Here is a 26,855-nt window from a genome sequence, read left to right as displayed (position 1 = left end):
TGATTTCTCTCTACCCATTTCCTGTTATCAGTTCCATTGATTTCTAGTCATGCTTTAATATTCTCATTCTTTTGGCTTTGGGTTTATTTTTCTTTCATTTTTCTAGTTTGTGTAGGCAGGAACTTTGATGGTTAATTTGAGGTCTTATTTCTAATGAAGACATTTAGTGGAATAAATTTCCCTCTTGGCACTGCTTTAGTTGCATTCCGCACACTTTGATATAGTATTTTCATTCAGTTGTCTGTATTTTTTAAATTCCTTTGAGATTTTTCCTTCAGCAGGCTTTAGGTTTAGAATACAGGTCATAGGCTTCTTTTGTGGGCTGTGGTTCCTCTGACAGTTCAATTTTCAGGCACTCTGTGGTGTTATTTTGTTCTTTCTGCTTTATCTGGGGCTCCCACTGGTCTCTGCTAGTGCTGAGGGGGTAGAAGGGTATCCCCAGGATGGGCAGTCTGCTGTATCCTGGTGGGAAAGGAGCATCTCAGGTCTGCAAGACAAAGAGGTTCCTAAGCCTGGACAATTTGTCGTGGCTGGGGCTCCCAGCTACTCTGACTTATCTAGTTATAGGAGGGAAGTCTCGGGCTTGGAGGGGAAGAAGAGCACTTCCTTGGCCAATTATTTCAACAGGGCTCTGAAATATGTCCTCCTCACCGGTGGTGCCAGGCTCATCTATGTTTCATTTCAACCTAGGTTTGGAATGGGCTTGCCTGGGCTGCCTTTTATCTCTAGGTTGGGAATAGAGAAACACCAGATCTTGATCTCCTTTTTCTGTTGGGTAGGGAGAGAGGTAAGATGCCCTTTCCCTGTGTCATTTCTCTAGTCCTGCTATCCCAAACTATTGTTTCTCTTAGTAGCTTCCTGGTTTCTCCCTTGGTTGCCTCATACGTTATTTGAATGTTTATAGTTGTAATGTATATAGTTGAGGGGCAATGAGAAATGAGTCTATGCCATCTCGTCTGGACAAGAAGCTTACATTGCCTTTTAATAAGTAAGTTTTTAAAATGTTGATGAAGTTCAAATTATTGATTTTTTTTCATCTTTTATGGTTTGTGCTTTTCTAATCTTAAATAGGAAATCTTTGCCTAAACTAATGCTACAAAGATTTTCTCTTATGTATTCCTTTAGAAGTTTGATAGTTTTAGCTCTCATGTTTTATTTTTTAATTTTTTTTAAAGTTTATTTATTTATTTTGACAAAGAGAGTGAGCAGGAAGGGCAGAGAGAGAAAGAGAGAGAGAATCCCAAGCAGGCTCTGCACCGGCAGTGCAGAGCCCAGGGTAGGGCTTGAACTCACAAACTCTGAGATCATGACATGAGCTGAAGTCAAGAGTCAGATGCTTAACCGACTGAGCCACCCAGTCTCCTCTAGCTCTATGTTTTAGTTCATGATACATTTCACAATAATTTTTGTACGTGCTGTGAAGTAGCACATCAAGGTTCATTTTTTGGCATATGGCTATCCAGTTGTTTCAGAACCATTTGTTGAAAATGTTATACTTATCTATTGAGTTGCTTCTAAATATTTGTTAAAAATCAATTGTTCATATATATGTGAGCCCATTTATGGACTCTGTTCTATTGATCTATATTTTTACTTTTGCAAAAGCCCTTCGATTTATTCTTCATTACATTTCCATATTAATTATAAAATCAGCTTGTCAATCTCAACAACAAAAAGACTGCTAGGATTTTGAAATTAAATCTACAAAGCAATTTAGGAAGAATTGACCCCTTAATGAAATTGTACTTTCTGATCCATGAATATAGTGTATCTCCCCATTTACTTGGGGACTCTTTTATTTCTATTAGCAATGGTTTATAATTTTCAGTGTGACATGTTTTGCACATTATTATTAAATTTACCCCTAAGTATTTCATGGTTTTTGAAGCTATTGCATATGTTAGTAAAATTAAATTTCAAGATTTCCAATTGTTCTTTGCTAGTATGTAGATAACTGATTTCTTTATTGACTTCGTGTCCTGCAGTCTTGCTAAATTCATTTATTATTTCTGACACCTCTTTTGCAGATGACTTAAGGTTTTTTAGACATAGTGCCTCTTTTCTTTCTTTCTTTCTTTCTTTCTTTCTTTCTTTCTTTCTTTCTTTCTTTCTTTCTTTCTTTCTTTCCAGTTTCTAGGCCATTTAGTTCTTTTTCTTGCCTTTTGCACTGTTTAGGATTTTGAGTAGTGTTGAATATAACAGTGAAAGTAAATATTGCAATCTTGGGGGGAAATATTCTATTTTTCACCTTGAGTATTAAGTCAGATTGAGAAATTTGCCTTTGATTCTTTGGTGAGAATTCGAAATCAGAAATAGGTTTACATTTTATAAAATGCCTTTTCTGTATCTATTAAGACGGTGATATGATTTTTTTAAAGTTTGTTAACATTATACATTCCTATGGTAGATGCCAGTTGTCAAGCCATATTATCTTTTTATATATTGCTGAATTTTATTTGCTGATATTTTGTTAAATATTTCTACATCTATTTTCATGAAGGATATTGGTGTGTAATTTTCTTATCGTGTGTTGGTTTGGTTTTAAAATTAGCCTAATTCACGGGGCGCCTGGGTGGTGCAGTCGGTTAAGCGTCCGACTTCAGCCAGGTCACGATCTCACGGTCCGGGAGTTCGAGCCCCGCGTCGGGCTCTGGGCTGATGGCTCAGAGCCTGGAGCCTGTTTCCGATTCTGTGTCTCCCTCTCTCTCTGCCCCTCCCCTGTTCATGCTCTGTCTCTCTCTGTCCCAAAAATAAATAAACGTTGAAAAAAAAATTAAAAAAATAAAAATAAAAAATAAAATTAGACTAATTCTGGCCTTAAAAAAGGAGTTGAGAAAGATGTCCTCCTGTTTTATATTCTGAGGGTTTGTGTATAACTAGTATTATGTATTCCTCAAGTATTAGGTAGAATTCATCTGTGAAGGAATCTGAGCCTGGAGCGGTTTCGGGGGAGATGGTAGGGGGAGAGAGGTAGGGGAAGTAAGGAAGACTCTTTTTAATTGTTACCTTAATATTTCCTATTAATACTTTGTAGAAACTGTTGATATTAACATTTTGAAGCCCATTTAATTCTTCTAGGACGCCCCAGCAGTACAGTATTTGCAGACATGAAACAATGCTTTGGTCAGCTTTTTTCCCCCTTTTCTTTGTAAGGCCTCATATTTATAGTCTTCCAAATACTAACACATTCAATTTTGTCTTTAAATGAGTCTGGTTTTCCTGTGGCTGAGAAACCATTAAGATCCAAGAAGTTCCCCTTGACAGTTGACTTTTCTCTCCATGACAGTGTAGGTAACTAAGTCTCATCCTTTCATTTTATCCTATGGGCAGCCGAAGTATTTTATTGCGGCAGCATGGTGAGAGTTTATGAGACTCATCTATTCTGGAAAATTAATTTAATTTCTTGGTCAGTTGAATGCTGACCTTTTTCTTCTCACTCTTCCTTCATTGTTGACCCCTTGCAACTTTCTCTTTCACCATTTTGCTTTCCTTGCCCTTTTCCTTTTAAGTAAAATTAGAATATAGACTGTTTCAAGATTTGATCACCTTGGATATAAAAGTACTTTAAAAAATGCCTTTGAATTGCAGAAGATCCTTTTCTCCACACTAGCCTTGAGCTGGCTTCTTTATACATGTTTTCACTACCGTATCTTTTCCCTCCCCCCCTTTCATACTCATAAACACCTAAACAACTCCAAATAAAAGCCAGAAACTATGTGACTAATGCCAGTGACAGAGATAAATAGAGGTAAAGCCCAATCGTTTGTTAAGAAGTGAAATTAAACACAATGAATTTCTGGAAGTTCACATCAGAGTCCTTCTATAAAACCTATCTACCAACTCAAAATCCTTAAATAAAACCTATATTCCCCAGCCACCCACATTCAAGATACATACAAAGAAATTTGTTATTATTACTTTTTAATATTTTATTTTATCTTTATGTTTATTTATCTTTGAGAGAGCACAGAGACAGGCAGAGAGAGAAGGAGAGAGTATCTGAAGCAGGCTCTGCGCTGACAGCAGCGTGCCTGATGTGGGGCTCGAACTCACAAATTGTGAGATCGTGATCTGAGCTGAAGTTGGACGCTTAACCGACTCAGCCACCCAGGCACCCCAAAAAGCAATTTATTATTGACATATATTGTTTTATTTAGTTGTGTTTTTATTACAAGAGTTGTGACAGCATCTATCTCCTGCAGCATTAATCCTAAATCTGCAGTTTTGGCCTTTCATTATGAACTAAAGAAGTACTGTTCTTTCATTATGAACTGAGTCAGTACTAAAGACTGATCTCTAATGTAACATTTTTGTTCTATGAAAAATTATATTTGGAATGATAATCTCTCTTGATTCAAAACCAGATTTCGTGAGAATCCAGTCTCTATTTATTACTATTAGTTATTCACTTTCCGGTCTCTCTGCAACTCATTGTCATTTAATTCCCACACCAATCTTACATAGAATCTACTCTTTTCAATTCTCATTCTCTTCGACCTGTCTTTACTCTTGACAGTATGGATTGTCTATTCCTCTTAAGAGTTTCTTTTTGTTTCCATGATATTATTTCATCTATCCTCTTAATACTCTGACCATTTTCTATTTGGGTTTCTGACTACCCTTTTCCCCTTTCTGCCTTCAGGGCTCAATTATTGATTTTCTTATCCCTGAGTATATTCTTCTTTTCAATGTTTATTTATTTCAGCGGGGGGAGCAGGAGGGAGAGAGAGAATGCACGCGTGCATGAGAGGGGCAAAGAGAGAGGGAGATAGAGGATCCAAAACAGGCTCTGTGCACTGGCAGCACAGAGCCCAATGGGGAGCTGGAACTCACCAACTGTAAGATGATGACCTGAGCTGAAGTCAGATGCTTAACTACCTGAGCCACCCTGGTGCCCCATCCCTGAGTATATTCTTGTGTCACATGTACGCCATCTGTTTGGTTGGTCTCATATATGCTCTTGAATTCAACTCTAGATTTTCAACCCTAATTTTTTTCTGAGTTCTGTTTCACAGTTCCAATTCTTGAGTATAATTTGTCTTTCCTTCCTTCCCCTCTCTTAGTGTCATCATTCTATCAACCCAGCCCCTCTTAGTTACCTGAGTATTACCTAGGGCCATTCAAAGTTTAATTTGTAAGTGACCATGATCAGTCCTAGGTCTTCTGAAAGTTCACATGATGCCTTTTTGCAAACTAGACAAAGTCAATCCCTTACAGGAGATATAATGCTTCCTGAAACAACATATGATAATTTCAACTATGCAATTATTTATAATAAAACATTTTATATGAATCTGTGGTGACTAGGTTGTAAATGGCACTCCCTTAGATATTGTGCTATCATCAAGCAGTATACAAGGTATAGAACTGTACACAGAATAATAATATTTTATATCCCTATGGCTAAGACAGACATGGTCAAGATAGTATCCATCATTTCTAGGGGACTCTACCAAAATTTAAAATATCCCCTAAGGAATCTTAATGATACTTACTACCTTCGAGTGGATCATGGAGAAATGATTAGTGTTGTGAATTCATGGCAAGAATAAGTTTAAATACATGAAATAATTATACTAGCAATATCTTGCAGACATGTGAATAAATGTCTTGGTGATATAACCTCAGCATTGCTCCTTGAATGATGCCATAAAATATGTAAGATATTCAGTTTCCAAATAGGTGGTAAGCACAAATCCTAAGAAAATATAGGTAATAATCTTGCTGGTATGCCCTATAGCAAATATGGGAGAGTTTAAAACATTTTTGAGATTTAGTGATTTGCTAGGGCTTTCAATAGCTTGAACTGCAGGTTCCAGACAATCAGCAAACCATTATGAAAATAATACATGAAAACAAGCATCTAAAATATTTTAGGGAAGGCAGAAGTTATTATCCATTGGAGCTGTTGGAAGCTTGTAAGCTTTCTTTTTCTTTTTCTTGGGGGAGGGAGGGATTATGTAGCCACTTGAGAATAGTGTTTGATGAAAGGTAATGGTGAGACTTTCTGGCAGAAGACAGCTATGCTTAGTAGGGCAGCCCCAGAGAAAACATTTTGAGTGGAGAGTGGTGGTGAAGTAACATATCCATGTGTACTTCCGTAAGACTTTCAGAAATACTGGTGGAAAATTTTGCAGGAGGCTAGATAATACACAGTGCATATATTTCAGAAATACTTGAATTTCCTGAATATAGCTAAGTACTTGAATATACAGATGATCCTTCAACAATGCAGGGATTAGAGGGACCGACTCTCTGCATAGTTGAAAATCCATGTAAAACTTTTGACTCCCCCTAAAACTTAACTACTAGTAGCCAACTGTTAACCAGAAGCCTTACTGATAACATAATCAGTCAATTAATACATATTTTGTATGTTATATGTATTATAAACTGTATTTTCATAACAAAGTAAGCTAGAGAAAAGAAAATGTTATTAAGAAAACCATAAGGAAGAGAAAATGTATTTACAGTACTGTGCAGTATTTATTCACATGTTAAGTGGATCTGAGCAGCTCCAGCCTGTGTTATTCAATGGTCAATGGTATGTATATTTCAGAAATATACTTAAATTATTTGAATTTAGAAATACATAGACATATGTTTTGGAAATACTTTTAGTATTTCAGAAATACTTGGGGACAGCTTTGCAGGAGACTGGATAACCCAGTGAAAAATATAAATATGAATAATGAAGATATATATATTCATTACATCTATAGACTAACGAAGCATAGGAAAGTCTAGTTATTTAGTATATGTATATAATAAACACCATTTATACATGTAAATATACTTTAGAAATTAGATCATACTTTATGCATCTACATCTTTATTTTTCACATGTCTTATCATAAGCATTTTGCCCACGTTAATACATATTTTTCAAAATCAGTATTTAAAAGTCTGCGTAGCAGTTCAGTGTGAACTGTAACATGACTTGTAATTTTATTTTTATTGTTCTTGTGTTTTTATCTTTCTAAGTAGTGCAGAACATTAAAATAGAAAAATTATAAGAGAATCTAAAACCCAGAAAAAGATTTATGTACAAAAAGCTGAGTTATTTCCTTGGCATGTATTCCTGAAGGGCAATTTTATGAGATGATTGAATAAGAGCATTTTTGTGAGCCTTGGTATGTACTTCTGAATTGTTTTCTGGAAAGGTTATACAACTTTTTTGACAAAGTAATTTGACCACTCTATCAGGGGAAAATTGTAGGCACAATGCAAGTGGACTTAAGGATTTGGAAAAGTCTTATTTCGTTCTTATGGAAAGTTTGAGAAATGCGGAGTAGATAATATTTCAATAAAATGGATTTAATGTACCTGGGGGTGCTGATTAAAATAAGGACGTTAGCCTTTATATTTTTTCAAGTTTTATTTAAATTCTAGTTAGTTAATTCACAATGCAACATTGGTTTCGGGTGTAGAATTTAGTTATTCATCACCCACATAAAAAACCCAGTGCTCATCACAATAAATGCCCTCCTTAATGCCCATCATTTATTTAACCCATCCTCCCACCCATCTTCCCTCTGGTAACCATCAGTTTGTTCTCTATAGTTAAGAGTCTATTTCTTGGTTTGCCTCTCTTTTTTTTCTCTTCTATATTCATTTGTTTTTTTTAATTCCACATATGAGTGAAGTCATATGGTATGCCTTTCTCTGACTGACTTATTCTGCTTAGCATAATACATTCTGGCTCCATCCATGTCATTGCAAATGGCATGATTTTATTCTTTTTTTATGGCTGAGTAATATTCCATGGTGTGTGTGTGTGTGTGTGTGTGTGTGTGTGCATTCATTAGTTGATGGACATATTTGGGCTCTTTCCAATATGTGGCTATTGTTCATAATGCTGCTTTAAACATCAGGTTGTATGTTTAAATTTGATTCAATATTTGAATCAATATTTTTGTATCCTTTGGGTATTTAAATACCTATTAGTGCAAATGCTGGACAGTAAGGTAGTTCTATTTTTAAATTTTGAAGAACATCCATACTGTTTTTCAGACAGTGTGATACTGGCACAAAAATGGACACATAGATCAATGAACAGAATAGAAAACCCAGAAATAAGTCCATATCTATATGGGCAATTAATCTTTGACAAAGCAGGAAAGAATATCCAACAGAAAAAAGAACACCACTTCAACAAATGGTGTTGGGAAAACTGGGCAGCAACATGCAGAACAATATAACTGGACGATTTCCTTACACCGTAGACAAAAATAAATTCAAAAATGGATTAAAGGCCTAAATGTGAGACAGGAAACCATCAAAATCCTAGAGGAGAACACAGGCAGTAACCTCTTTGACATCAGATGCATCAACTTCTTATAAGACCTCAGCCTTTAAAAGGGCTTCTCAAAGTTTGCCACTGGGGTCTCTTCTTTTAAAATCAATGATATAAATGAAAATATAGAAAGTCTGCTTAGAAAACTTGGTGATCAAGAAAATCAACATTTGGGAAGCAGTTGCTTTATTATACTTTGCAGGCACCAGAACACTGTAGTTAAAAGCAAGAGATTGGAGTCAGATTGGGTTTTATTTTTAATTTAATTTTTTTATTTTTTAAAGAGATATTTTTAAAGTTTTTTAATGTTTATTTTATTTTTGAGAGAGAGAGAGAGAGAGAAAGAGCATGAGGGGGAGACTGGCAGAGAGAGGGAGACACAGAATCTAAAGCAGGCCCCAGGCACTGAGCTGTCAGCACAGAGCCCGATGCGGGGCTCGAACTTTCGAACCGTGAGATCATGACCTGAGCTGAGCTGAAGTTGGACACTTAATCGACTGTGCCACTCAAGCGCCCCCAAATAGGGTTTTAAAGATTAGCTTTACCCCCTGCTCACTCTATAACTTTTGTCAAGTTACCTAACCTCTCTCAAACTCATTGTACTTTTTTTTTCTTTTTCTTTTCTTCTTTTTTTTTTTTTTTAATTAAAAGGACTTTATTTTTTGGAGCAGTCTTGGAGTCACAACAAAACTGAGAAGGTGCAGATTTCCCATATAGCCCTTGTCCCCACACATGCACTGCCTCCCCCATTATCATCACCAGCCCCCCCCACCAGAGTGGTACATTTGTTATGACTGATGAACCTACACTGATACATCATTATCAACCAAACTCCACAGTTTACATTGGTGTTCACCCTTGGCGTTGTGGTACATTCTGTGGTGTTGGACAAATGTGTAATGATGTGTATCCATCATTATAATGTCATACAGAGTATTTTCACTGCCCTAAAAGTCCTCTATTCATCCCTTCCTCCAACCCTCACCCCTGGCAATCTTTTCATTGTCTCCATAATTTTGCCTTTTCCGGAGTATCATATATTTGAAATCATACAGCGTGTAATCTTCTCAGATTGGCTTCTTTCACTTAATAATATGCATTTGCATTTCTTTCATGTCTTTTCATGGCTTGATAGCTCTTTTTTTTTTTTTTAGTGCTAGGTTATTTTCCATTGTCTGGATATACTACCATTTATCCATTCACCTGCTGAAGAACATTTTGCTTGCTTCTATGTTTTGACAATTATAAATAAAGCTGCTAGCAACATCCATGTGCAGGTTTTTGTGTGGATTCTAAATGTTCAGCTCCTTTGGATAAATACCAAAGAGCACAACTGCTGGAATGTATGGTAAGAGTATGTTTAGTTTTGCAAGAAACTGCCACACTGTTTTCCAAAGTGTCTATACCGTTTTGCATTGTTACCAGTGGCGAATGTGAGTTCCTGTTTCTCTACATCCTCACCAGCATTTGCTGTTGTCTGTGTTTCAAATTTTGGCCCATCTAATAGGCATGTAGTGGTATCTCACTGGTGTCTTAATTTGCATCTCCCCAATGACACATCATGTCAATAGTTTTTCCACATGCCTATTTGCCACGTGTGTATCTTTTGTGAGGTGTCTGTTATGGTCTTTGGCTCATTTTTTAAACCAGGTGGTTTGTTTTTTTATTGTTGAATTTTAGGAGTTCTTTGTATATTTTAGACAAAAGTCCTTTATCATATGTGTCTTTTGTAAATATTTTCTCCCAGTGTGTGGCTTGCCTTCTCATTCTCTTGACAGTGTCTTGCACAGAGCAGGAGTTTTAAATTTTAATGAATTCCAGCTCAATTATTCCTCTAATGGATTGTTCTTTTGGTGTCTCATCCTTTTGGTGATGACCTTCCTTCCTGCTCTTGTTCTTATCTATGTACGCGTCACGTGGACACGCCCATTTTTCATGAAGCATTTTTAGTTTTTTAAAACTTACACTGTTATTTGGGAAATTCTGTCATGGTAAGATTGCATTCATCTCCACTAAGAAAATTAACTTCAGGGGCGCCTGGGTGGCGCAGTCGGTTAAGCGTCCGACTTCAGCCAGGTCACGATCTCGCGGTCCGTGAGTTCGAGCACATCGGGCTCTGGGCTGATGGCTCAGAGCCTGGAGCCTGTTTCCGATTCTGTGTCTCCCTCTCTTTCTGCCCCTCCCCCGTTCATGCTCTGTCTCTCTCTGTCCCAAAAATAAATAAACGTTGAAAAAAAAAATTAAAAAAAAAAAAAAAGAAAATTAACTTCAATCAACTTGCTGAATTCTGTGGCTCAAGTTATGCAGGTAGTTGTGTTAATCCTCAGATCACTTTTCTAGGTGTGCAAAATGGTTTGGTGCTGATCTAGCTGCATTTCGGGGGAAAAGAGAAGCAGAGAACTTCCATGCTGCTCCACCATCTTGGCCCCGCCCCTTACATTTTTCTTATGTTTATTATTTTTGAGAGAGAGGAAGAGAGAGAGAGGTGAGCAGGGGAGGGCAGAGAGACAGAGGGAGACACAGATCCTGAAGCAGCCTCCAGGCTCCAAGCTGTCAGCTCTCAGCACAGAGCCCAATGAGGAGCTTGAACCCACGAACCGTGAGATCATGACCTGAGCTGAAGTCAGACGCTTAACTGACTGAGCCACCCAGGCGCCCCACAAAACTAGTTGTAAATAGACCAAAATACTGTTTGTATTATAAAGGTGTTGACATAATTCTCTACTGTTGTTAAATTCCGAGATAATTACTAAAAATATTTGAAAAAGTTAAATCTAAGTCTTGTCAAATCAACAAGTGCCCTGAATTTCACCCTCTGCTTGGCAGTGGACTTCATGGAAAAGGCACAAAAATTTGACCTACTTAGTCTGACACAGAAGTTGTCCTTCTAAATTTGAGATCTGTCCAGCTGGCAGTGTGACACTGACAGGCTTAATCCCTCACTAACTGTCATTTCCACAACTAAAAAGGATTACAGGGGGTCACACTGTCCATCTGTCATCCTTTCCAATGAGTAAAAATATTTTATATTTAATTTAAAAACCCATGACTATTCCCCGTAACCAGTGGTAAGGCTGTTTCATATGCTTTTGTAAAACACACCTCTACATTCTATTTGGGATCTACTAAACACTTTGAGGATATGGCATATCTGCCTATAATGTCCCACCTACACACCACGGGAAGAGCAAGGCAGTCCAGAGAGCAAAAATGTCTATTCTAAGAGTATTGGTTTAAACTCTGTTGAAAGAAAATAAAAAAATAACTCCGTCAATACCAATGTTATTATTATAATAATTCACACTTAATACTGTTTTGTGCCAGGTACTATATAAATAATATCTATAAGTTAACAGCAATTCGGCGCAATGTGGTTTTTCTTTTCCTGATGGAGAGTCTGAGACTAAAATGTTAAGTATCAAAGCAAAGCTATACTTCAAGCTGAGTTCCAATTGGCATAATCCCTCACATTTCTATTTTACCCAATAACCAACAAACTTTCTTTCTTTCTTTCTTTCTTTCTTTCTTTCTTTCTTTCTCTCTCTTTCTTTTGAGAGAAACAGAGAGGGCACAAATGAGCGAGGGGCAGAGAGATAGAGTGAGAGGGAGAGAGAGATAAGTGGGGCTTCTGCTCACCCGATGCAGGGCTCAAGTTCATCTGAAGCAGGGCAGGAGCTCGCCCAAAGCGAGGCTCAAACTCAGTCAGTGTGGGACTCAAACCACCAACTGTGAGATCATGACCTGAGCCGAATGCTTAACGGATGCTTAATGGCTGAGCCACCTAGGCGCACCATTACCCTGTAACTTTTTTCTTCTTTTTTATCCTCCATGCTTTGTAAGTCTGCAGTCTACTTGATTGCCACTTTTGGAATACTTTTCTCTATTCTCTACTTTCTAGGACTTTTTGGAACATTGGGCTTGGCTTTCCTATCTAAACCATGATTCTATTAGACTCTTTTTATAAAATTCTGTGTCTTGGGGCACCTGGGTGGTTCAGTCAGTTGAGCATCTGACTTCACCTCAGGTCATGATCTCACAGTTCATGAGTTTGAGCCCCGCGTCGGGCTCTGTGCTGATAGCTCAGGGCCTGGAGCCTGCTTTGGATTCTGTGTCTCCCTCTGTCTCTGCTTCTCCCCTGCTCACACTCTCTCTCTCTTAAAAAATAAATAAAGTTTAAAAAAATAAAAAAATAAAATAAAATTCTGTGTCTTTGACTGGATTTATAAATGTGGTGACCCAGCTCAATCCCTCCCTTCCTGGAAAACATCTTGCCAGGCCCCTTCTATCTATGGCCTCTTCTGTCCCTTTTCACATCAGAACAGATGCTATTAGCTAGTGGCTGCTGGGCCATACCTACCCTAACATGTTTATCTAACCCCATAATGTTGTTCATTGTTCATTGTGTTTTTTTTTTCTTTTCAGCATTGTGGCCATATTTAAAATGGATTTATTTCAGAAATTTGAACCAAAAGAGAATATATTATATAGTTCCATTTATATGAACTACCCAGAATAGGTAAATCCATAGAAATAGAAAGCAGATTGGTCATTTCCAATTGCTGGAAGAAAGGGGGATTGGAGAGAGCTGCATATGGGTACAAGGTTTTATTTTGGAGTGATTTAAATGTTTTGGAACTAGATAGACGTGGTGATTGCACAATATTATGAATGTACTAAATGCTACTGAAGTTTTTTACCTTAAAATGGTTAATTTTATGCTATGTTACTTTCACATAAATGAATGAATGAATGAGTGGAGTGATGTCAAATTTTATGCCTTTCTTAGGAAACTTCTCTTATTCTCACCATGTAAACACCAGCTAGAACTTAGTGGACATTACTCCATTAGACAGGAAACTATGTTTTAAGGACCACCATTACCAGACTCTAAGTTTTTTTCCAAATTTTTATTTAAATTCTCGTTAGTTAACATATAGCATAATGTTGGTTTCAGGAGTAGAATTTAGTGATTCATCACTTACATATAACACTCAGTGCTCATCATAACAAGTGCCCTCCTTAATGTCGTCACCTGTTTAGCCCATTCCCCTGCCCCTTCAGCAGCCCTCAGTTTGTTCTCTATCATTAAATGTTTCTTATGGCTTGCTCCCCTCTCTCTTTTTTCCCCCTTCCCATATGTTCATACATTCTGTTTCCTAAATTCCATATATGAATGAAATCATGTGGTATTTATCTTTCTCTGACAGCTATCAGTCACTTTAATAAACTTTGGTTTTTTTTACCAAAATGTGAGGCTAACACTTTCCCTTCTATTTTGAGTAACAACCTGGCTGGATAGATTATTCTTGGGTGCATATTTTTCTCATTCAGCATGTTGCGTATATCTCACCACTCCTCTGGCCTGCCCAGTTTCTGTGGACAGATCTGCTGTGAACCTGATCTGTCTTCCTTTGTAGCTTAAGGACTTTTTTTTTATCCTTTGCTGCTCCCAGGATTCTCTCTGTGTCTGTGTAGTTTGTGAATTTGACTATGATATGTTTTGGTGATGGCCTACTTTTGTTTAATTTAATGCGAGTTCTCTTTGCTTCTTGGATTTCAATGTCTGGTTCCTTCCCCAGATTGGGGAAATTTTCAGCTATAATTTGCTCAAATAAACCTTCTGCTTCTTTTTCTTTCTCTTCTTCTTCTGGGACTCTTATGACATGAATGTTACTATGTTTTAAGGAGTCACTGCACTGAGTTCCATAAGTCTACATTGATGATCCAATACCTTTCTTTTCCTCTTTCTCAGCTTCATTATTTTCCATAATTTTATCTTCTGTATCACAGATTCGTTCCTCTGTTTTGTCCATCCTCATTGTCAGGGCATCCATTCAGGTTTTCATCCTAGTTACAGAATTTTTTATTTTGGCCTGGCTAGTTTTTGATTCTGTTATTTCTGCAGTACGGGATTCTCTAGTGTCTTCTATGTGTTCTCAAGTCCAGCTAGTATCCTTATGATTATTGTTTTAAATTCTGGTCCAGACATTTTACTTGTATCTGTATTGATTAAATCCCTGCTGTGACTTCCCCTGTTCTTTCTTTTGGGGTGGATTCCTCTGTCTTGTCATTTTGTCTGGGCTACTGTTTGTGTGTGTGCATGTGTGTGTGTGTGTGTGTGTGTGTGTGTGTGTGTAATTGTTAGGAAAGTCTGTTGTGTTCCTGCTCCTGAGAATGATGGCTATATTAATAAGAGGTCAAAAAAAAAAAAAAGGAAGCTAGATCCTATGTATGTTTCGTGTGCTTGTTTAAAAAACCCTAGATCCAAAAAACAAACAAAACAAAACAAAACAAAACAAAAAAACAAACAAACAAAAAAAAAATAAAGGAAGCTAGGTCCTGTTTCCCCTAGAGCTGAAGATTTGCAGTGCTCTATGATCAGTAGACTTGGTGCATGTGAGGGGTTTGTGCCGGTCTTCTGAGGGTGGGGCCTGCTGCACTAATTCTTAGGCAGGTTTGCCCCAGTGAAGGTGCACCTGCAAAGTGCAGTGGGGTGGGGCTTGGTGTAAGCAGCCCCAGGCTCCACTTGGTGGTGCTGTTTTGCTTACTGAAGTCAGACCAAACTTTTCTTGACTTGAGTCTGAGAGTAAAAGTCAGGGCCAATTTTCTACATGCCTTAGCTGTTCATTTTAGTGTACCAGAGCTATTTCTCTACATGTTCCATCAAAAGCAGGAAAAGAAAAAAAATTGCTGAAAGATCTACACCTTTAAAGAAAAATAAGTTTCAGTGGAAAAGTAAGGAAACAGATTTCCTTTCTGGAAAAGAAGGATATTCTTTTATGTGTAATATGCAAACAGAGTATATCAATGTTGAGCCAACATCAAATGGGGAGCTTATTCCTTTACCTACCTCTTTGGGCATTGTACAGGTGATCCCTAACTCAGAGTGACATTTTAGTAATTAAAACTAACAGCAGTGGATTGGAGAAGGGCAAGTGGAAAGAAAGAGGAAAAAAAAAATAGAGACAAACAGCAGAAGCATAAAATGAATAGTACCCTATTTCCCATACTATCCCCGATACTCTTTATGATTGCAAAAAGACAATTACTGGTTCCCTCTTCTAAAAAATAAAAATCATGGAATCATGTCTGAAATCAATTGAAAAAAAAATGAATCAGTGTGCTTATACTCGTCTAATAGTTTCTTCACTTGGAAGCCTGTGTAGTAAAGAGTTTAAGCCTGTGTAGTAAAGAGATTTTACCTTGGCTTCTGTGGGGTAATCACTAAGCTTTTGGAATGACAGGTCAGAAAGCAGTGTCTGTTTTCCTGGGCCTTGCTTCACCAGATGGTCTAACAATATGATGCATGGTGGGGCGTGGCTATGCCCAGGGGGCAACCACACCAGAAAACCCAGCAATGTTACTTAGGGTCATGCTGTTTCAGACCACCTAAAGACTGAGTTCAACTATGTGGGCAATGAAACCTCTCCACCATACCTGTGTATCAGAACCCCAATAAAAGGTTTGAACACTGAGGCTTGGATGTATTTCCCTTGTCAATATTCCATGTACATTGTCGCACACTGCTGCCAGGAAAGTAATGTGTCCTGATGCCCCAGGGGAGGACAATGGGAGCTCTGTGTCTGGTACTTCCCTGGACTCCATCCCATGTGCTTCCTCCATTGAGTGATTTTCATTTGTATCCTTTCCCTGAAATAAACTGTAACCATGAGTATGACAGCTTTCAGTGAGTTCTGAGTCCTAGAAAGTTTACAAATATGTGGGTGGCTTTGGGATCCCCACAAACCTGTTGTTGGTGTCCGAAATGAAGGCAGTCTTGTGTGACTATGTGCTCTTTAATTTTGCAATTGGCTAAAACTCTTCACAAAGTCCCATTCTTGACTTTTTAAAAAATCCACACGTGCATGTGTGCACAAACATGCACCCACACACACATCATATTTTGATTACTTCATGGGAGTAGAATTCATGGGGACAGGGACAAATTTCACCTCTGTTTTACCCAGTTCCATACTGTTGTAAATTTTTCTAAGTATACATTACTTTTAAAATAAAAACATTTAAAAAATTAAGAATCTCCTCTTTTTAACATTACCCCTTTATCAAACAAGAAATACTGTGGAGAAGAAAGATATTGTGTAAAGATAACAGAAATAGTGAAACTGAAAACCAATCACAGGAATACATAATTAAAGTGAAATTATGCACTATACATGATAATTTATTTTAATGCTTGGCAATATTTTAAAGAAGTATATTGAACTGGGTGTATGATGTGCTTGATTTTGAATAGCAATTAAGTCATTTAAACTATAATTAGAATTTTAAAAGAATTCATCATAATTTTTCTAAAAATTCACACTGAGTCACAATATTGCTTTATGAAAACCACATCAAAGAACTATTTAAATAAATCTTGAAAAGTTTCATGTTTGTATCTATGCATATGTTGGACAATCTTCAGTCAAAAAAAAAAAACCCCAAACTCAAACTCCTCTAAATGTCAAATTTGGGGCTAAAATAAATATTTAGAAATAGTATTGAGAGATAGTAGACTTTAAGAAGTACAGTGAATGCTAAAATACAATACAATACAATACAGCAAAATAAAATAAAATTAAACAAGAAGAATCTGCTGAGTTCTCCTTCCTCTCTTCCCTGTCCATTTAGGAACAAGGGAAAGGTAGGGCCCTAAACTTAGGCCAAAGGTATAAATGTTTCATGATGTTAAAGACAAAACTGTGTTAGAGAGAAAATGAGCAAAGCCTGCTTCTTCCTAAACTGGGCAAGGGAGCCCATCTGTCATTACTTTCTTTTTAACAGGTGTTCTTTTTTTTTTTAATGTTTATTTATTTTGGAGAGAGAGAGAGAGAGAGAGAGAGAGAGAGAGAGAGAGAGAGAGAGAGAGAGAAAGCAGGGGAGGGCAGAAAGAGAGAGAGGGAGACACAGAATCTGAAGCAGCCTCCAGGCCCTGAGCTGTTTGCACCAGAGCCTGATGCAGGGCTCAAACACACGAACCATGAGATCATGACCTGAACTGAAGTTGGTCACTTAACCAACTGAGCCACTCAGGCACCCCAGCAAGTGTTCTAAAGTGGTAGAAAGTAGAGTAAGTTGATAATGGAAAAAGAGGAAACACAGTCTCTGATTGGCAAAAAGGTGGGCTTTTTAGGGGCTCCTGGGTGGCTCAGTTGGTTGAGCGGCCGGCTTCGGCTCAGGTCATGATCTCACGGTCCGTGAGTTTGAGCCCCGTGTCGGGCTCTGTGCTGACAGCTTAGAGCCTGGAGCCTGTTTCAGATTCTGTGTCTCCCTCTCTCTGACCCTCCCCCGTTCATGCTCTGTCTCTCTCTGTCTCAAAAATAAATAAACATTAAAAAAGTTTTTTTAAAAAGGTGGGCTTTTTGGAAGTGGGGGAGACTTTCTATTTGTATTTCAGGAACACTCAGATTCTTTGGTTGGCTTCAGTGGGGGCAACTGAGCCATCTGGGGATATTTCAAAAGAGGAAGAAGTGTTCAGTGTTGGAGGGGGTGTTCCATAGCTGACCATTTTCTGGAACAAGTGGGGGTGTCCATGGAATCCTTTTATTGGTGTCAAACTATCGTAATGGTCCTTTGGGAATGGACAGGGATGGTTACCACGGCAGGCAGTTTCTCAATGAAGACAGGGTTGGCCAGCTATCAACTATTATTCTAGGTGGGGTCACTGGCCTTTCCTTTCTTTTCTACCTTTTCTCCTCTACACTATCCCTCATGCACTCTGACTTTCCTTTGACCTTCACTTTGATCTTTACTTTGACATTCTTCATTGCTTTGACCTTATTTCTGATCCTTAAATACATGACACCAGTTCCTGCCCTGGAGCCTCTGGTCTCTCTTTCCTCTCCCTGGGACATTCTCCTCCTGGATCTGCACATGGCTCAAACTTCCTGCTACTCAGGCCTTAAGCAATCTTTTATTTATTTATTTATTTATTTATTTATTTATTTATTTTTTCAACGTTTATTTATTTTTGGGACAGAGAGAGACAGAGCATGAACGGGGGAGGAGCAGAGAGAGAGGGAGACACAGAATCAGAAACAGGCTCCAGGCTCTGAGCCATCAGCCCAGAGCCCGACGCGGGGCTCGAACTCACGGACCGCGAGATTGTGACCTGGCTGAAGTCGGACGCTTAACCGACTGCGCCACCCAGGCACCCCAGCAATCTTTTAAAGGAAGGGAAGAGAAAGAATCTTTAATTCAAGTTTGCTTATATATGCATAGTGATACTCTGAAAGTTACAAGAATGGTTACTTCTGGGCATGAGCAGTAAGGACAACCTGAGAATATGGGGATGAACACTGGGAGGGGGAGTTTTACCATATATACCTTTTTATATATTCTGATTTTTTTTGAGAGAGAGAGAGAGGAGACAGAGAGAGAGAAAAAAAAAAAAGAAACAGAGCATGAGCAGGGGACGAGCAGAGAGAGAGGGAGACACAGAATCCAAAGCAGACTCCATGTTCGGAGCTGTCATCACAGAGCCTGATGGGAAGCTTGAACCCATGAGCTATGAGATCATGACCTGAGCCGAAGTTGGACGGACTTCGGAAGTCCGTCTTTGGAAGTTAACCGACTGAGCCACCCAGGCGCCCCTATATATTCTGATTTTTGAACCATGTGGATTAATTACCTATTCAAAATATTTTTAAAAACTTAAAATACATTAACATGAACAGCAGCCTGTTAGCCAGCCACCATCACTCTAACTTGTGTGTGTGTTTTTCTGAAAATGATTTTTTCTACCTTCATGGTTAGTTAATAATGTGTCTGAGCATTGAAGGCTAAGTTGAAGATAATTTCAGCACATAATTTTGAATATACTCTCCTTCCCTGGTATCTAGTATCCAGTGTTCCTGATCAGAAATGGAATGTTCTTTCTTTTTTATGGGTGACTTTTTTTTCCCTCCTCTTTATGGAAACTTTTAGAACCATCTCTGTATGCTAGTGTTTTTCCCCCAACTTAATAAATTGTAGTAAAATACAATAGCATGAAATTTACGATTTAACCATTTTAAATGTATAGTTCAGTGGCGTCAAGTACATTGATATTGTGTAAACATCACCAGCATTCATCTCCAGAACTGTTTCCATTTTGCAAAACTTAAAATCTGTATCCACTAAATAATAACTCCCTATTCCCACCTCCCCTCTTTCTGTCTTTATGAATTTGGCTACTCTACATACTTCATATGAGTGGAATCACACAGGTTTTGTATCTTGTGTTTTTGGAGCATTTTTCAGCCCTTCTTTCTTTCTTCGTTTGCTTATTGTTTGTCACCTCCATTGCATTTTAAGTTCCATGAGAGCGCGGATGGTGCTTTCCTGCTCATCCCTGTATCCTCGGAAGTGACAGCAATGCTTTCAACTGAGTAAGAAGTGACTTGATGGATGTTAAATGCTATCAAACATGCTAGTTCCTCTTTGGGGAAGAATTCTCTACGTCACTTTCCCAGAAGAGGCGTGAACCTGGTAGGTATTTAACATGTCATCAACTTGCCTGGGATATGGGGTAGGCTTGGGTTTGGTCTCAATTGCTTGAATTTCAGACCCCCGTCTGTGTAATATCATAATGGAATAACCCAAGTAAGTCCCCATTCAGTATAATTAGGATCAAACTACCGCTATAAGACAATTTGGGAAAATTCTTATTATGAGAAATCCTTAAGTGGAGTTTCTTAGTTGGCAAAGAACTGGTGTGTGTTTCTCTCTTTCTCTCTCTCTCTCTCTCTCTCTCTCTCTCTCTCTGTCTCTCTCGTCTTGAAGCAGAAGATTATTCTATAGTCATCAGATAAATACCAGCTTATCCTCTGCTTAATAGAACCTTGGTTATAATCTTGTTAGTGTGCCAATCTTCCTTTCTTCCTGGGATAGATTTAGGCTAGACAGGGGGTCAGCAACATTTTCTTAAAGGGCTAGATACTAAATATTTTAGGCTTTGTGGGCCATATGATTTCTGTCCAAACCATTCAGCTCTGCCGTTGTAGCACAAAAGCGGCCAGGAAAATAGACACAATGCAAAGAAGGAATGTAGCTGTGTTCCAATAACACTTTTAAAAATGCATACTGAAATTTTAATTTCATGTCATTTTCACGCGTCACAAAACATAATTCTCCATATTTTTTTCTACCCGTTTAATCAAAGCCATTCTTGGCTCCTAGGCCATATAAAACCTGGCAGTGAGCTCAGTTTGGCCCAGGGGAAAGAATTTACCCATCTCTGGGCCAGACCATTGAAGAAAGAATTACCTGTGAAAGGTAAAGCATAAATCCCAAGTAGTGCAGGGCACACAGAAGACAAAATATAGATGCTCACATTTCATTGAGTATGAATGTTCTTGAATCTACCAGGAAAAGAAGAACTTTGTTTAACTCACTTGTAGCAATAGCCACCACGTATAGAAACACACAGGCTCACCTATAGTGATAACCGCCATGTGTATAAACACACAGGTACACTAAAACTTTCCACCCCCACGTAATAATTTTAGCTTCACTCCTAAAAGAAATTATTCTAGGGCTAAATTTAGACACTAACTGAAAAGCCCCCACTGAGCCAAGTTGCACAGCTAGTGCCTTCTTAATAGAAAGGAAAAATATGTCATCTTCGTTGCACCAAGAGGTCATGCACACGTGTAAATTCTTCTGCTGGGTTTCATTGTTGTCCTTTATGTTCTTTCTTTTTAATCACTCAGTTTAAGGATGAAGTCTGCAACATTCTTAGGAGAGTTTGTGTGTATATGCCACAGAGGTTAAAGATGAGAAAACTGAGGCGCAGAGTTGTTAACAAACTTGCCTGAAGTCACACAGCTACCACAAGCAGAGCCTCTGCAGAACCAGGCGGTGTGAACCCAGAACTTGCTCTTTTCACCCCTCTGCTATTTTTAAATCATCACACCTCCTGATTTCCAAGCTAATAATATTCTTTCTCTCCAATGGTAATTGTTTCCTCTATAAAGACAGAGTGGGAGCTAAAAATATTTCACCTACTTCAATAAATAAACTGTGATATATAAATATTCAAGTCTTAAGTGCAGGCTATAATAGTCTCATCAGCCTGGCAAAGTGAGCCCCCTACCCAAGACCTACTCAGGGAAACCACCTGAGTTCTACACCCAAAACCAAAATAGCTTTTTGGCAAGGAAGTGTAGGATTTTTGTTTTAAACATAGGATAAGAATATTTGGCTATAAAAATGCTCACCTTGGGGCGCCTGGGTGGCTCGGTCGGTTAAGTGTCCGATTTCGGCTCAGCTCATGATCTCGCCATCTGTGAGTTCGAGCCCCGAGTCAGGCTCTGTGCTGACAGCTCAGAGCCTGGAGCCTGCTTCAGATTCTGTGTCTCCCTCTCTTTCTGCCCCTCCCCCGCTCACGCTCTGTCTCTCTCTGTCTCAGAAATAAATAAAAACATTTAAAAAAATTTTTAAAAATGCTCACCTTGCCAGATTTCAATACATATGCAGAGCATAATTAAATAAATAAAATTTCAAGCTGGTGCTAGTAAAATACCTGTGGATAAAAGTGTTTCCACCAATATAAAAAACTAAGTCAAGTCCTTGTTATTTTTTTTTAAATTTTTTTAATTTTAAATGTTTTTATTTAGTTTTGCGACAGAGAGAGACAGATCATGAGCAGGGGAGGGGCAGAGAGAGAGGGAGACACAGAATTGGAAGCAGGCCCCAGGCTCTGAGCTGTCAGCACAGAGCCCGATGCGGGGCTCGAACCCACAGTCTGTGAGATCATGACCTGAGCCGAAGTCGGTCGCTTAACCGACTGAGCCACCCAGGCGCCCCCTTTGTTATTTTTAAATATTAATTGTAGTATATTACTGCAGGCACCGTTGTCTCTTTTGAAGGAAGCATTTTGGTCAAATGTCTATTCCAGAATGCTAGATATAGGTCCTGGCAGGTAATCCCCTTTGGTACTTTAGGTGATTTTTCTCTTCATCAAACATATCTGGGAAGCCAAATTATAAATATATGAAGTCCTATGATGATAATGGTCCTTTCTTTCCCACTAGTTAACATATTTTTAATCTCATAATTTGTCATTGCCATTGATATGTTAAAAAAAAGTGGTGCAGGTTGACCTTCAGTAGTAAGGATACAATTAGACAGAAATTGTCACTTTTTGATGAGGCAGTTATTCAGTGTTCTTTCTTCTCATATTTAAAACTAGTTCCTATGTCTTCAATCCCTCCTATCCCAAATAAGAAATAAAAATATCTTGAACTCAACTGCATCATGTAAGTTAGAAAGTATTTTCACATATATGAACTAAGTTTATCTATACAACACTGATAGGTGTCCCTGATCCTTGTTACCGTTAAGGGAATTGAGAAAGATTAGATGAACTTGCTGGGATAGTTTTCTTCCTCTTTTCTTGGTTTTTTGAGGTGAATCATTTTATTACCCAAGGTCTCATAAGAAGACGTTGTGAAAAAGTGAGACTATGGTGAGTGTTCCCTAATTCTTGCTAGTAAGTGGATAAAGATATTTAACTGTGTGTGGCATAGGAGAAATGTTGCTGTTTGTCCTTTGACTTCCTTTTCTTAATGCTTTCAGGCACCATCTACTGAGTTCTTACTCTCTGACAGGCTGTATAAAAAGCATTTAATGTACATTCACATTGTAGTCATCACATACCTCAAGTAGTGGGTACATATAGATGTGGAAACTGAGGTTTGGAGGTATTAATTTACCCAAGATCATACATCCAGTAAATGGTTAAACAGAGTTCAACCCAGGCCTGCTGACCCTAAATCCTAAGCTGTTCTATCCTCTTCACTAATTCTTTAGAATTACAATCTATAATACTATATTCTGTATTTTGCTTAGCTGTATCATTTTATGGATCTTGTAGGGCACTGAGTTTCCTTATACAAAAGTTAAATAACTTGAAAAAAATTTGATGTCGATTGTAGGCTTTTCTTTTTTTTTTTAATTTTGTTTTACTCTTGATAACATTATTTACTCTGGAGTTTAGAAACATGAGGCTCTGAAAATCTAACCAAGAAGCTTCTACTTACTGGTGTTCTTTATGGTACATAGGATATGGCGACTGGCAGAGAGACAAGAGAGAGAATATTGACAGAGTGGGTGAGGGGCACCTGGTGGCTCAGTGGGTTAAGCATGGGGCTTTTGGTACCCATTCTTGATCTTGCTGTTTTGTGAGTTAGAGCTCTGCATTGGGCTTTGTGCTGATGGCGCTGAGGCTGCTTGGGATTCCCTCCCTCTCCTGTCTCTCTGCCCCTCCCCCCACTCATGCCCTCCCTCTCTCTCAAAATAAATAAGTACATTTCTATAAAAAAGAAAGAGTGGGTGAGTTCTCATCAATGAAATCTTAGGGAAAGTTTCCTTTTATGAGTCTCACTTAATGTAGGGCTAGCTTACTCCCCTGGTATCTTACATGTTATGGGGTCATGTGCTCTCCTAGGACTGTTGAAAACAGCCCCAGACCTTACAAAGCATGACTACTGAGCAAGGGTTCCAATAGGTGGGACAGATATGGCCAACCCGACTCACTTGGAATGTCTCAGAAGTAGGCCTCAAGCCCGTTTTTTGTTTGTTTGTTTGTTTGTTTGTTTTTAATTTTAATTAATTTATTTACTCTGAGCGCTCTGGTTTTCCCAAGTTTATTTGGTCATACCTGGGGACAGGGAGGCTCTGCATCTAGAAGACATTGGCCACTTGGCGGTGAAGCCTGAGTTGGGCTGACAACGCAGGGCCGGGTGGGGCGGTGGGAACTTGATCTTGGAGTCGTGGAACGGTTTGGCTGCCCATCCGTGGGAGTTGCTCACTGCAGTCTCCTCCACTTCTATGATCTGGATGGAGTGGGCCTGGCGCCCGTGTCTCTGTAGCACTGAGTGACAGCGCCTGCAGTGGTCAGGTCCGGGTACTCCCGGTACCCGTCGTGGGTTCCGCTGGGGGAGTCGTAGCACAGCCAGGTGCCAAAGTTCTTCACCAGCAAGGAGGACTTCTCCAACTCCTGTCCACTGTAGACAATTTCCCCCGAAGACTTCTTCTCTTCTTCAGCTGAGACACAAAGTACCGGAAGCGGGACTTGGCGACAACATGATTACATGAAAAGGTTCTCAGGTGATCAAGGGGCTGAGTGCTGCATTTGGGGGTGGGCGGGCAGCGCTGCCCACCTTGGACTCTTGCAGTGTGCCCGAGGCCTCAGACCTTCACGGTGCACTCTCGGCTCACAGCCGCCCACAAGGCCCAAGTGTTTTAAACATGTGCTTGAAAGTAGAACGTCACTTTGATGCAGTCAGATTCAACTGTTGGCAGAATTACAGGGGGTACGTTTACAGATGAACGTTCTTAACCCTGGGCAGCCCCCGTTTCCTGGACCCTAAGGGCTCAGGACCTACAAACTTCCTTTGGGAGTAGGAGGGGCTATACTCTGTCCCCCTTCTCTCCATCCTCTGCCCTGTCAGGCGCTCCTTTCATCTAGTTCAGCAAGTCGTACAGGATCCAGTGACAACTCTTAGACACAGGCAAGTTTGAAGCACTGGCAGCTAGTATCACCTGCCTATAGGTGTTTTATTGAAAGGGGAGAACTCTGATGTTTGATTAGCAATCCCGCTCCCCATGGAAAAGAATTCTGAATGGTGGGATTTCAGCCATGATACAGGGCTTAGAGTGAAATGGGATATTGAGAAGTGAGAAATCATTTTTAGGAGGAGGTTCATCGTTAAGGCTAGAATCTGTAGCACTGGATTTGAATCTGTGGCTGTAAATCCCTTTGGCTGTGTGATCATGTACAAGTGATTTAACTTCTGTAATTGCTAGCTTCTTTATCTGTAAAATGGGACCAATAATGAGATCTCTCTCAAAGGGCTGTTGTGTGTAATCAGAGGATGCTACCTAAGTCCTTTAAAACGATTAGACAAAAAAGCCTATGTGCACTTCCAGCCCTCAACAGCACAACCACAGCCAAGTGTGTGGCTTGGGGCTAATGACTCAAAGTATATGTGTGTGTGTGTGTGTGTGTGTGTGTGTGTGTGTGTGTGTGTGTGATGAATCCTCAGGATCTTACATTTCAGATTTCATTTTGTCCCTCAAACAAATACAAGAACAAAGCATCTTCCTATTTCTTATTCAAAAGTCATCATGCCACAACCCTTCTCTGGTCCTCTGTAGAGTGTTTTAAAGGCACCAGCAAGGGCTTGGGTGTAGGGATACATCGTGAATTGAACGATGACTTAAACCTAAATGAGCTGCTCTTAACTCACGGTTCAATTACTGTGTGACTTGGAACAAGTCACTTCACCTTTTTGAGCTTTGATCCTACCTTAAAACGTGAGTTCTTGTGAGAATTGGTGAGGCAATACTTAAAACACATGCCAAATATTTGGCACACGATATAGAATCAATGGACGCCATTGTTACTATTACCTACCATTGTATTCACTGAACTCAGCCGATAAGCTGGTACGACCTCTGTGGCAAGGGATCTAGGCTTCCAAACAGCAAGTGAGCTCTGGAAATATAATGGTTCCAGTATTTGTTCTTATACGCCTCCTATGATTCAATCCTTGAAGTATTTTGTTCTGTGGAAAAAGTGAAAAAGAAGAAGGAAGGTGGTTTGGAAAGCTGGCAGTGTGTTGTTTTGCTGAGCTCCACTAGTGGCAGAAGCCAGCATGAGAATTCTTGGAGAAGCAGCCTATCATTAACCGTTAGGGCAACAAATCCTTTCAAACATCTTCATATTATAGAGTGCTTGTTGTTTTAGGCACTCCCTTGCTATCCTTTTCTCTTTCTTAGGTCAGATATACATACATTGGACTACTTTGAAAATTTATCCAAAGAGCACAAGCACTTCTTTGACTGACGAGTCAGGAGCACTGTCACCCAGAGGGAATCCCAGGTTACTGAATTTATCCAGGTCACTTTTCCGAATCCTTTGTTACTTTATGTAGATTTGATACATACAGATGGCACATCTGGGATAAAGTGACAGCTTTCTAAAGACTCCCTTTTAGATAATGGTCCAGGGCCCAGAGAACTAATTATTTAGCCAGAAATCAAAGATGTCATTCTCACTCGTGTACTTTGCAACTCCAGAGGGTTATAGTTGGCAAATTTGTTAGTGAATCTAGATATAATTAAAATTCCTAGAACAAATTCTTGTCCGTGTTTAGGCTCGGAGGCTGATCTTTAATATTTTTGTGCTAATCTGCTTGGGAACAGAACCCCTTGATTCAGTAAACATTTATTGAATCATTGAGTTCATTGCAGAATGTTGAATATAGACATTACATCTCAGCAGGAGCAGGTGTGTATTTCAGACGACCAACTCAGGTGTACAAGAATGGAAATAAATTTTCTTTACTAGGGAGAAGTAGCAGATAGATCAAATTTTGAGGTTTTTTTTTTCTTTTTGTCCCCTCTCGCCCTGAATTTTTTCTCCTGTCATCCAGAAAGGTAGCTTGTTTTGTCTCATTCTTTCCAGGGAGGATTATGACACTTTCCAAAGAAGAAGTCACAGCAAACCTTCCTGGATTTTGTTTCCAAAAGCCTAAGCCAAGGTTAACAAATCCAAATGCTTAGAAGAGTC

General features: G+C 39.0%; 1 pseudogene; it reads right to left on the bottom strand.

Moving 5' to 3' along the window:
• Nucleotides 1-274: 274 nt before the first annotated feature.
• On the bottom strand, nucleotides 275-25,681 carry LOC101099071 (annotated as a pseudogene).
• Between the last annotated feature and the right edge of the window lie 1,174 nt (nucleotides 25,682-26,855).

The sequence above is a fragment of the Felis catus genome, chromosome C2 (assembly GCF_018350175.1).
Source record: "Felis catus isolate Fca126 chromosome C2, F.catus_Fca126_mat1.0, whole genome shotgun sequence".
In the NCBI taxonomy this organism is placed as follows: domain Eukaryota; kingdom Metazoa; phylum Chordata; class Mammalia; order Carnivora; family Felidae; genus Felis; species Felis catus.
Note: the sequence above shows the minus strand (reverse complement) of the source record. Positions and strands in the feature narration are given on the sequence as shown.